The sequence below is a fragment of the Lupinus angustifolius genome, unplaced genomic scaffold (assembly GCF_001865875.1).
Source record: "Lupinus angustifolius cultivar Tanjil unplaced genomic scaffold, LupAngTanjil_v1.0 Scaffold_465, whole genome shotgun sequence".
NCBI classification, from domain to species: Eukaryota; Viridiplantae; Streptophyta; class Magnoliopsida; order Fabales; family Fabaceae; genus Lupinus; species Lupinus angustifolius.
The window spans coordinates 113089-122988 of NW_017727853.1; the positions used below are offsets into that span (position 1 = coordinate 113089).

General features: G+C 33.2%; 1 pseudogene; it reads left to right on the top strand.

Annotated features, from left to right (window-relative positions):
• The first annotated feature begins 3608 nt into the window (after nt 1–3608).
• Nucleotides 3609–9458, top strand: LOC109341450 (annotated as a pseudogene).
• Nucleotides 9459–9900: the final 442 nt, after the last annotated feature.

A 9900-nucleotide genomic window follows, 5' to 3' on the forward strand; every position in this document is an offset into this window, starting at 1 on the left:
AGTCAAAACAAAACTATATATAATTGTTACTCCATTAATTATATATCTGCTACCATCCTTATAATAATGAATTCAATATATATATATATATATATATATATATATATAAATATATAAATAAGGAGTTACTTACGTGAGAACAATGCGTCATTATGAGAAATGAGAACACTTCATATATATCATTGGATTTTCATTGAACAGTTAAGATTAAAAGATACATGCACATGACTATCATGTGACCAATAACTAACTTTTAATCCTAATGATCCATGATTGATCGTAAGGCCCAAATTTATTATTTTCACAGTTTTTATATGAGAACTCTTCTCACTTGAATAACTCATATATATATATATAAATAAATAAAGACATTATTTCTCAAATACATTTTTCTAGTGTCTCTTTTACTTTATAATTTCATGTTTTTATTATATCTCTCTGTTTCTCAGCGTTGCTTTTCAATTTCTGTATTTGCTTTGAATATGAACATGTTAGTTTACTTCGTATGTATGTATTTTTTAATCTCATTTTTTTATTCTTTGTAGTTCATTTGCATGTTCTGATTTAGAATTCAGTATCAAAAGAGAAAAGAAGAAATGTATCTCATTTACTAATTCCTTCTCTCTCGTAAGTAACCTTTTTTGCCCATGGTATTTTTTTATAAATAAAATTTGCATATTGATTCACAAGATTACTTAAAAAGGTTATCTGTAAGCATTTTTTTTAATCTTAAATTCAAATAAAATCCAATTATTCATATTAATTGTTCTCATTTTTCACATAATAATTATTATTACTTGAGTCACTTTATATATATCGAGTCTAATTTAAATTGTGTCAACTCTTACATTACTAATAACTTCTAATGCTCATCCATCATTTGACTAATAATTACACATCATGTAGATTATTTGTCTAAATATTTGAAATTTTTTTGAACATTAATAAACATATAACTAATTAGTTCCATCTTCAAATATAGAAAAATATGTCATTCAAGTCCTTAAATGATACACAACCAATTAGTATAGTCCTTTAAAGATTATGTTTATCAACTACCTAAAAGAGTGAATTACGCTACACATTTGTCCTTCGTCTACCACATACATGTGAAATATCACATTAGTCTTACGAATGAACGTGATGCTTATTTTTTATATTTCATGAATTTAATCCTTTTGTTGTACATTGGAAACAAAGCTAAGATAAAAGAGAAACATCTAGGTCAAGATAAGTTTAACAATCAATTGAAACAAAAGTCCAAACTTGACATTGAATAGATGAGTGAGAACCTAGCTTAGCTATGAAGTCCACCACCTTATTAGCCTCTCTAACAACATATTTGATCTCCACGTCTCAATCACGAGACAACCTTGAGAAAACATCATAAACAACACACTTAATTTGGCTAATACAGATATGGACTACCTAATAAACAAGATGAATAGCTTCAGACAATCACTTTCTAGAATGATTTTCTTCAAACCCAAGTGCCAAGCCATTTCCAATCTTCATTCCATAGCAATCAATTCCGCTAATATTGAAGAGTCGTTACCGAAGTTGGCAGAGAACCCTGATACCCACCTCCCATTATGATCTCGAAAAGCACCACCCCTCCCATTATGTTTGAGCCAATGATATATCTACCATCAAAATTAAGTTTGAACACTCCAGCCTCAAGGCTACACCAATGGACCATGGGTTGATCAACCTCAATATCAACATTATTCCCAAAATATTGTCACTCCCAAAAATCTTTGTGAATGAAACAGGCAACTAAACTGATATCCCAAGGACAATCACTTAGAATAGAGTTATTCCTTCATCGCCATGCCCACCAAACACCTGCCAAGAAGAGCAACCCATTCCGACCCTTATGGTTCTCCAAGATCCAATAACAAAAGGACCGAGTCGCCCAAAAGGATAAAGAATTTCACCATAGTCTCGACCATATCAAAGCGTACTTCACACAATCTCTAAAAATATGCATAATATCCTCAATACCTGCTTGACATCTCATACAAGTTGAACCTATAGACATATTCCTTTTGTGCCGAAGATCATTGGATTCTAAAGCCTTATGAAACCCAAACTACAACATCAATTTCACTTTCTCATGAATTCTCAAACGCCACAATAACCTGCAAACATCAGACTAAGAAACATCTTCATTCTCAGGAGAACTAAGCCACAAATACCCAAACTTTGCAATATAAGATCCCAATGCATTACCATTCCCAATCTAGCTGTCATCCTCAATAGAAGAACCTGACAAAAATTACTGCAAATGAAGGCTTTTAACTCTGAAGGACTCATAGTATATATAGTACTAAAATCCTAGTTACCCTCATTCCAAAGATCCTTCACTTGGAGCTAAGTGTTCGAGATATTGACAAAATGAACATAAGCAATTAACTTGCCCAAGAGTGACCAATTATTGTACAATATTAATCGATCCCCACTTCCCGGATATAAAGAGAAGCCTTCCTTGAAAATAGGGGTGTAAAAATTCGGTTCAAGTTCGGTTTTTGGTGCATTTTAGTGACCGAACCGATCAAAAACATATGGTTCGGTTCCGCTCAATTAACCGCAACTTTAACTATAAGAACCGAACCGAACCGCTCTTGAATGGTTCGGTTCGGTTCCACGGTTTTTAAATTTAATTTTTATAAAAAAAATATTTCATCAATTGAAAATTCAAAATGTATTATAAGAGATATTGTTTATCATAAAAGGATAAACATTACTACTATTATTATAAAAAATTATGAATCATATATAATAATACACTTCATGATTAGTAACATATATATCAATTAGTAAAATATATAATAGTTACATTTATAACCTTACATTTCATAATTAGTAACACATGTAACAATACATGTATAACAATATATGATATATGTTTGATTTCAAACTCAATATCACAAAAGTTAGAAAATATGTTCCAAATCATAAGACATTAGGAAACAATTTAGTAACTAATAATATATATAATACTAACTTAATAACAATTTAGTAACATATGTAACACTTCAATTCACACAAAAATTGATAATTTAAGCTAAAAAATTGGTTGAAGAATTTAAACAATAATAAAATATTATTTCTTAATCCCTAGTATATATTTCTTTAATATGTAGTTCGGTTCGGTTCTAACGGTTCCTAAATTTCTAAAACCATAAACCGAACCGAACATAAACGGTTCCTTACAAAAATAAGCGAACCGAACCGCAAAACCCAACCGAACCACATTTTGCGGTTTGGTTTGGTTCCATCGGTTTCGCGGTTTAAACCGGAACCGCTTACACCCCTACTCGAAAACATGAGCACCTTTACAATACTCCTCTAGTTATAGGAAACTGAACTTAAGTTAGTTGATCACAAATCTTCCTAGGACCTAATTACCCTTAAACCTATTAAGTTAATTTTGATGTAGTAAATAATATACAACTTTCCTTTTTTATTAAATTTATATTAAATAAGAAATTAATATTAAGATAAGAGTTGAAGAAATTAATTGTTCAAAAAAAAATCTTCTCATATAGAGAGACTGTGAAAGGATCACGTACATTCTGTATCGCAATTCCACTGATATGCTTCGTGTTGGGATGATCGAAACCAAACCCTAATTACAAATTCAGAACTAGGAGGAGCTGAATCCGCATCATGGCTACTCAATCGACTTCTCCCATTTCCACTCATCAAACCACAGGTTCTACTTTTTTTTTACTTTCAGTAATATAATTTCTTCTTATGCTGTTTCAGAGTGTTGATTTTGATTACCAAAACAATAACTATTTGCTCCCTTCTTTCCACTATGAACAATTTGGTAGTGAATCCATGCCAATGCCACCTCACATGAGTTTCTGTACAAATTTATGCTAATTTGTATGCTTTTCATTTTGGGTAGTTGCTGATATACAAATTTAATTAAGTGTAAAAAATGTTGTCAAACTATAGTTAAGTCAAAGAAACTCTTATGATAACAGTGTGAAAATTGACCTGTATCCGTACCTGTAGTGCATACTCGGTAACACTGGATTAAATGATGTGTTATTGTATATTTTAAGAAGGAAACATATTATTTGTATGACATGTTTAACTTACATGATTAAGATGATACTCTGATTTTCTTCTTCTTGATTTCTGTAGGAAACATGATTGATTTTTCTTATACAAAAAATTTGGAGTGAGCATGGGGCGGGTTGGGCTGGGAAGACTTAGTCCTTTACCCGACCCTAAACGGTGGTCGAGTTATTTTTTGAACCGGAGCCTATCCACAAATGTCGACCGGGTCAACTTTTGAACCGAACCCTAGACCCGATTAAATATAATACATACCCCTTTAAGATAAAGTCTTCTCAATAGTACTTATTGTTATGAATATATAATTTGATATATGAAATTATATATATGTGGATATTTTGTTAATTATTTACCTATATGGCTATATGTATATGTCATGAAAAAATTAGAGAATCAATGTTATTCCGGGCCAAAAAGATGTCATTACTTTATACATAATTGAATAGACACATACAAACATAACGAGCGAGTGACCATGAGATAGGTTGGGTCGGATAATGTTTGTCCCTTACCCGACCCTAAATATTGACCGAATCTAATTTTTGAATCCAAACTTGGCCCTAGACCCGATGAAACCTGACCATATTCGGGTCCGATCATGATCAGGTCAAACCGGTGAGTGGGTTGCATCGGGTCCTGCTCACCTATACAAAAAGTATGATGTACTGCATTATCCCTCTTATAACTATTAATGTTTCTATGCCTGTAGATATGCTTGGTTGTGGTTATTTTGAGAATGATGAAATTGATTTGTTGGATCTTGTTTTAGGTACTGAAATTGGGCGACCAGCAATTGAGAATCAGCAAAATGTCAGAGATGATCTTGTTAATGAGGGTTCAATGGCGTCTGACTTTGTGAACTCAGAGCCAATGAGGGAGGAACAAGTTCAGAATGCTGTGAAATTTCTATCACACCCGAAAGTTAGAGGTTCTCCTGTCATCCACAGGCGATCATTTCTTGAGAAAAAAGGCCTTACGAAGGAGGAGATAGATGAAGCCTTTCAGCGTGTGCCTGTATGCTTGTTGTTTGATCACTTATTCAAATTTTTAGATAGATCTTTCAATTTTTCATGTACAAATTACAGACAACCAATTGATTATCACTTTCTTGCATGTTCACTTATTATAATATTTACCTTCAAACCAAATCACAGGATTCACCATCAAGTGTGCAGACAGCTGGGGTAAATCAAGGTAAGTGTGTAATATTGATGTTGCAGTTTAATATTCTGTATTTTCCTTGTCACCTTTGGATTGAGTTAAACTGCTAGTTCATTCTCCATTTAGTTAATCTGTTCAAATAGAACACATCTCCATCTTTTCGGTGACATTTGTACACGGCTTATTGTAATATTAATATCCACAGATGGACAATTGGCACCATCTTCAAACATTCAGCAGCAAACCCAACCACAGGCTTTGCAGCCAGGTGTATCTGCAAATACTGGTGTTACTACGTTGGGAACATTATCACGATTCAGTTTTCGCTGGTCCCATGCTCTAATTGCAGTTGGGTTACTGGTTGCTTCAGGTGCTGGAACAGTTATGCTGATTAAGGTATTTGCCACCAATGAGGCTATCTAATCTGACATCATAATGAATGGGGTGCATATTGTCGTACCATGTTCAGTATGACACTTTTATCTTGTCCCTAAGTTATTTTTTTACTCTTTGCATAAATTTTGTCACATATTCACAGTGGTTTGAGCCTCACTGACTTATGGAAGCGTGCTCAATGTTTTTTAGAATTCCATTCTTCGTCGGTTAAAATCTTGGATACGCGTTGTTGTCTTAGAAGATGATCAATCAACAAGAAAAGACTTAAAACCAACGTCGGCCGAAGAAGCTGCACAAGCTGCAAAAGCTGCTGCAGTTGCAGCTGCAGACATGGCAAAAGCAAGCCAAGAAATACTGGCTTCAAAAAGTGAAGGTGGTTTAATACAACATCAATCAAGAAATATCTTATATTTGTTTAAACACTCTCACTTTCCCATGACATCTTTTGCTTCTGATTAACCATTGTGGTTGTTGCTGCATCCGGTTTTATTCTTTGCAGACAGGAGATACTTTGTAGAAGTTGTCAGCCTTTTAGATAAGCAAGTTCAGGAAATGAAGTTAATGACCAATGGCATTAGAAGACTGGAAGGTAATTGGGAATTTTCATTTTATTTATTTGGCTAGGATGAACAGTTTCCAACACCAAGAATATTTCCTAAATGATTGCGTTGACATTGGGCAATAGTACTTGTAAATTAGTTACAATTACATTTAGTTGAGTCATTGGTGAACTTGCATATTTATATCCCTGCCAGAGTGCAACAATGGTTGTATTATATTGATGTTTTGGCTCATGCATGAACAAGAGCTTTGACAAATCATATCTGCATGTTAACTATTCTTACTGTATTTTTAGCTTTAAAATACAATCTTTTGAGGCTTCCTGAAAAATCTCAGTGGCTTACCATGCCCGAGATTGTGACACATTTTGGCAGAAGTTTATACTATTAATCTAGACCTTTTCTTTCTTATTGAACTTGTTATGCTTATGCCAATTTATGGATGAAAAATAGCTTCTGATGGAGTCTCTGTCTCAAAGCGAGAAGATCGCCAAGTCACTCAAACAAGTTCAAAGGTCAGATAAAATATGTGTAGTAGAGCATGTTTCAGCTTCTTTTTTGAAAGTTTAGATACCTTTTCTGATCCCACTTGACTTGTCTAAAGTATGGTTTAACTTTTGACAACTGTAATATTTGAGAAGATACAGCAGCTGATTGTGAATGGAAAGGAAGACAATGAGTTGCATTCAGGTTGTTATAACATTAATTAAATCTTTATTTCATTAATATATTTTTCTTAATTAATACACATGATTAGAATGTCATTTGCAGTGAGATCTTCATCCCAACCTGCTAGTGCTCCTCATCCAAAGTCATATATGGAGGTAGGACAAGACTCCTTTAAAGTGAGTTTGTCACTAAAGTGAGCAAGGGTGTGTCCATTAAATTTTATTTGGTTAGGATCACAATGTATTTTATGTGTCACCTCTACCCTTGCTTAGTTTTAAGATAACCTCACTTCAGACTTAAGAGTAGCGTTTTCCATTTTATTGTTCTTCTTATTATCTCCTCCACTTCCATCATGGGTGATATTTGAGTGCTTGTTATTTTCAGTTATCTCAATAAAGATTACAATTCTTTGACAAAGGTTAGGCAAGGTAGCCTATTATCCTTGGCAGGGTCGAGCTTAACGGTCTGTTTTCGAGTTAGGTTTTTGAGGGGAAAGGAGGGCAAGGGAAGGCTCCAGAGCCACCTCATAAGTATATTTCATGATTCCTAAGCTTTCATTTTCCCTTCATTCCTCTTCAAAACTCAACTTGCAAACGGACCCTAATATACTAAAGTATTTTTATAAATGTCAATTGGCAAAGCCCAAAGTATTACATAATAAACTAAAGTATTACTTTGGCTATTCTAATAATCAACAGATATGACATTTTTAAAAATGTAATACTTTGGGCTTTTTTTTGGTACATTTCAAATTTTTTTGGGTACATTAATACATTGGGCTTTGGGTATGTATTATAATTTATTTTTGGTAAAATATATTTCTATTATGACCAAATTCTCTGAGTTATGCTTCTGAAAATGCCTATGTTATCACGGATGAATAAGTGCACATGATTGGGATTTCAAAGAATAACATGAAATTGTGACTTTAGTTTATTATGTTGTTTTTCATTTTTGTCAGAACTGATTATAACAAGCCAAGTCCCAATTACACCGTTGATGCTTAATTTACTCTATCGGTCTATCCAATTTACATATTGATTAAGTGTTCAAGAAAGGTACAACATAAAAAATAAGAGTGAAAAGAAAAGATATAGCATGATATTCTTTATTTTTTTATTTTAGTTGAGAAATTATTTTTAGTCATGTGATCCTTTGTGAAAATTATTTCCGTCAATTATCATTTGCAGATAATGGCCATGATACAAAGGGGGGAGAAGCCTTCTAATATTCGGGTAAACCTCTATGCTTTCTAGTCTTTGTTAGGTGTCATTGCACAGCTAAAATCATAAACCTTTTTTGTGCACCATTAATTTAATATTATGAAATCTAATTTAAGTGAATTTATCCATAAAAAATTTCATGTGAGGGAAGATGTTACTGTTGAGTATGGAGTAGAAGGTTGTGGTGTGCAAATAAGATTGCTCTTCTATATTGGGTTTACCAATTTTTTTGGCCAGTGTTACTTTAATGACACATAGTTTTAATGCAGGATATTGATGATTCACCACCCAACCCTAATCAGCAACCATCAAAGCCTCGCTTAGCACCTAGAACCAAGGTTTATTTTGAATATGTTGCTTTGTATTTCTTAGATGTCTTTAGTTTTTTTGACTAAGTTGTAACTGGAATCTATGGCAATTGGCAATTTAACAATTATTGCCTGCTGTTAAAAAATGTAAGAAAAAATTGAATAATTTGTATCTCATTATTAAGACTCAGATTTAATCTGAAAGATAGGAGTTATATTGAGGTGGCTGAGGCTTCTATTTAACCAACACTAGTCATATAAGTATTTAATTCATATCTTTTGTGAAAAGGTAATTTATGCATAATTGGAAATATTCCTTTCCCAGTGTCATTTTTCCTTATGAATCTAATAGTTTGTTTCAACTTCCCCGGGCTAGCCTTGGGAAGTTGGTCAGCAGGTGCAAGTAAACGGCAAGGACTTGAATTCCAGTGTCCAAGATACTGGTTACAACCCAGTGCCCTGGTGGCAAACTAAAAATGTCAGAATCAGTGAGATTGATAATGAAACCGAGGACGAAGAAGCACCTAATGGTGCTCATTCCAGTGAACAGCCAGTCCAACATGTATGGGTTCCCCCTCAACCTCCTCCAATTTTGATGCCGGATGCTGTGGAAGCAATCGGACATCCAAAGCTGGTTGTCCCAACGGAACAGATGTCAGATGATCAGTCAGTAGCTCATTCTTCAGACATCTATGATGAAGCAGAGACACTCAAAACTATCCAAATCTGACAGAGCGATAGAAGGCAGTGGCATCAACTCACTTCTCAGCTCTGCTGAGCTACAAGACCATGAAAGTCAATTACGAAAACAAATGAAGGCAGGTCTTTATTCTTAAATATCTTGATTCATCATACGTTCATAACAATACCTGAAGTTAGAAAATAGAACTTGAAGTTATCACAAGTTCAAGATAAACTTAAAATATTCTTTTATTTCATAATAATGTATTCTGTTGTATGTTTCTTGAATCCTATATGAACAAAGTATGAAGTGCCCAAATGTTATTTGTTAGTGGTTAACCCTTTTTTACCTAAACTATCATTTTATTTTTAGATGCATGTCCCATTGATAAATTAGTTGGAACCATGGGACCTTGGCAAATCACAAAATTCCTGCTTCTCAACTTTCCTATCAATTTTTTTAGAAAAAAATATATACACAGACTATGTAAGAGTTTTTTTATATTGTCAGTGTATCATCTATTATTCATTTAAATCATTATTGATTCTTTGATGAAAGTAATTTAAATAATGGTGAGTGATATATAGATTGTGCATAAATTTTTACATTATTAGTATATAAATATTACACTCGTAATTTTTTTTTGTAATCTTGTAAAAACAGAACTACATTTAGCCTTCTTTTGGTTATGTATGGAAAGATAAAAAAGAAGTTAATGGAGAGAAATTGTGAAAAAGGTAGCCTAGAGATAATGAAAAGAGAAAAATATACCCTAACACTATAGGAGTTTTTTATATTATCATTGTATT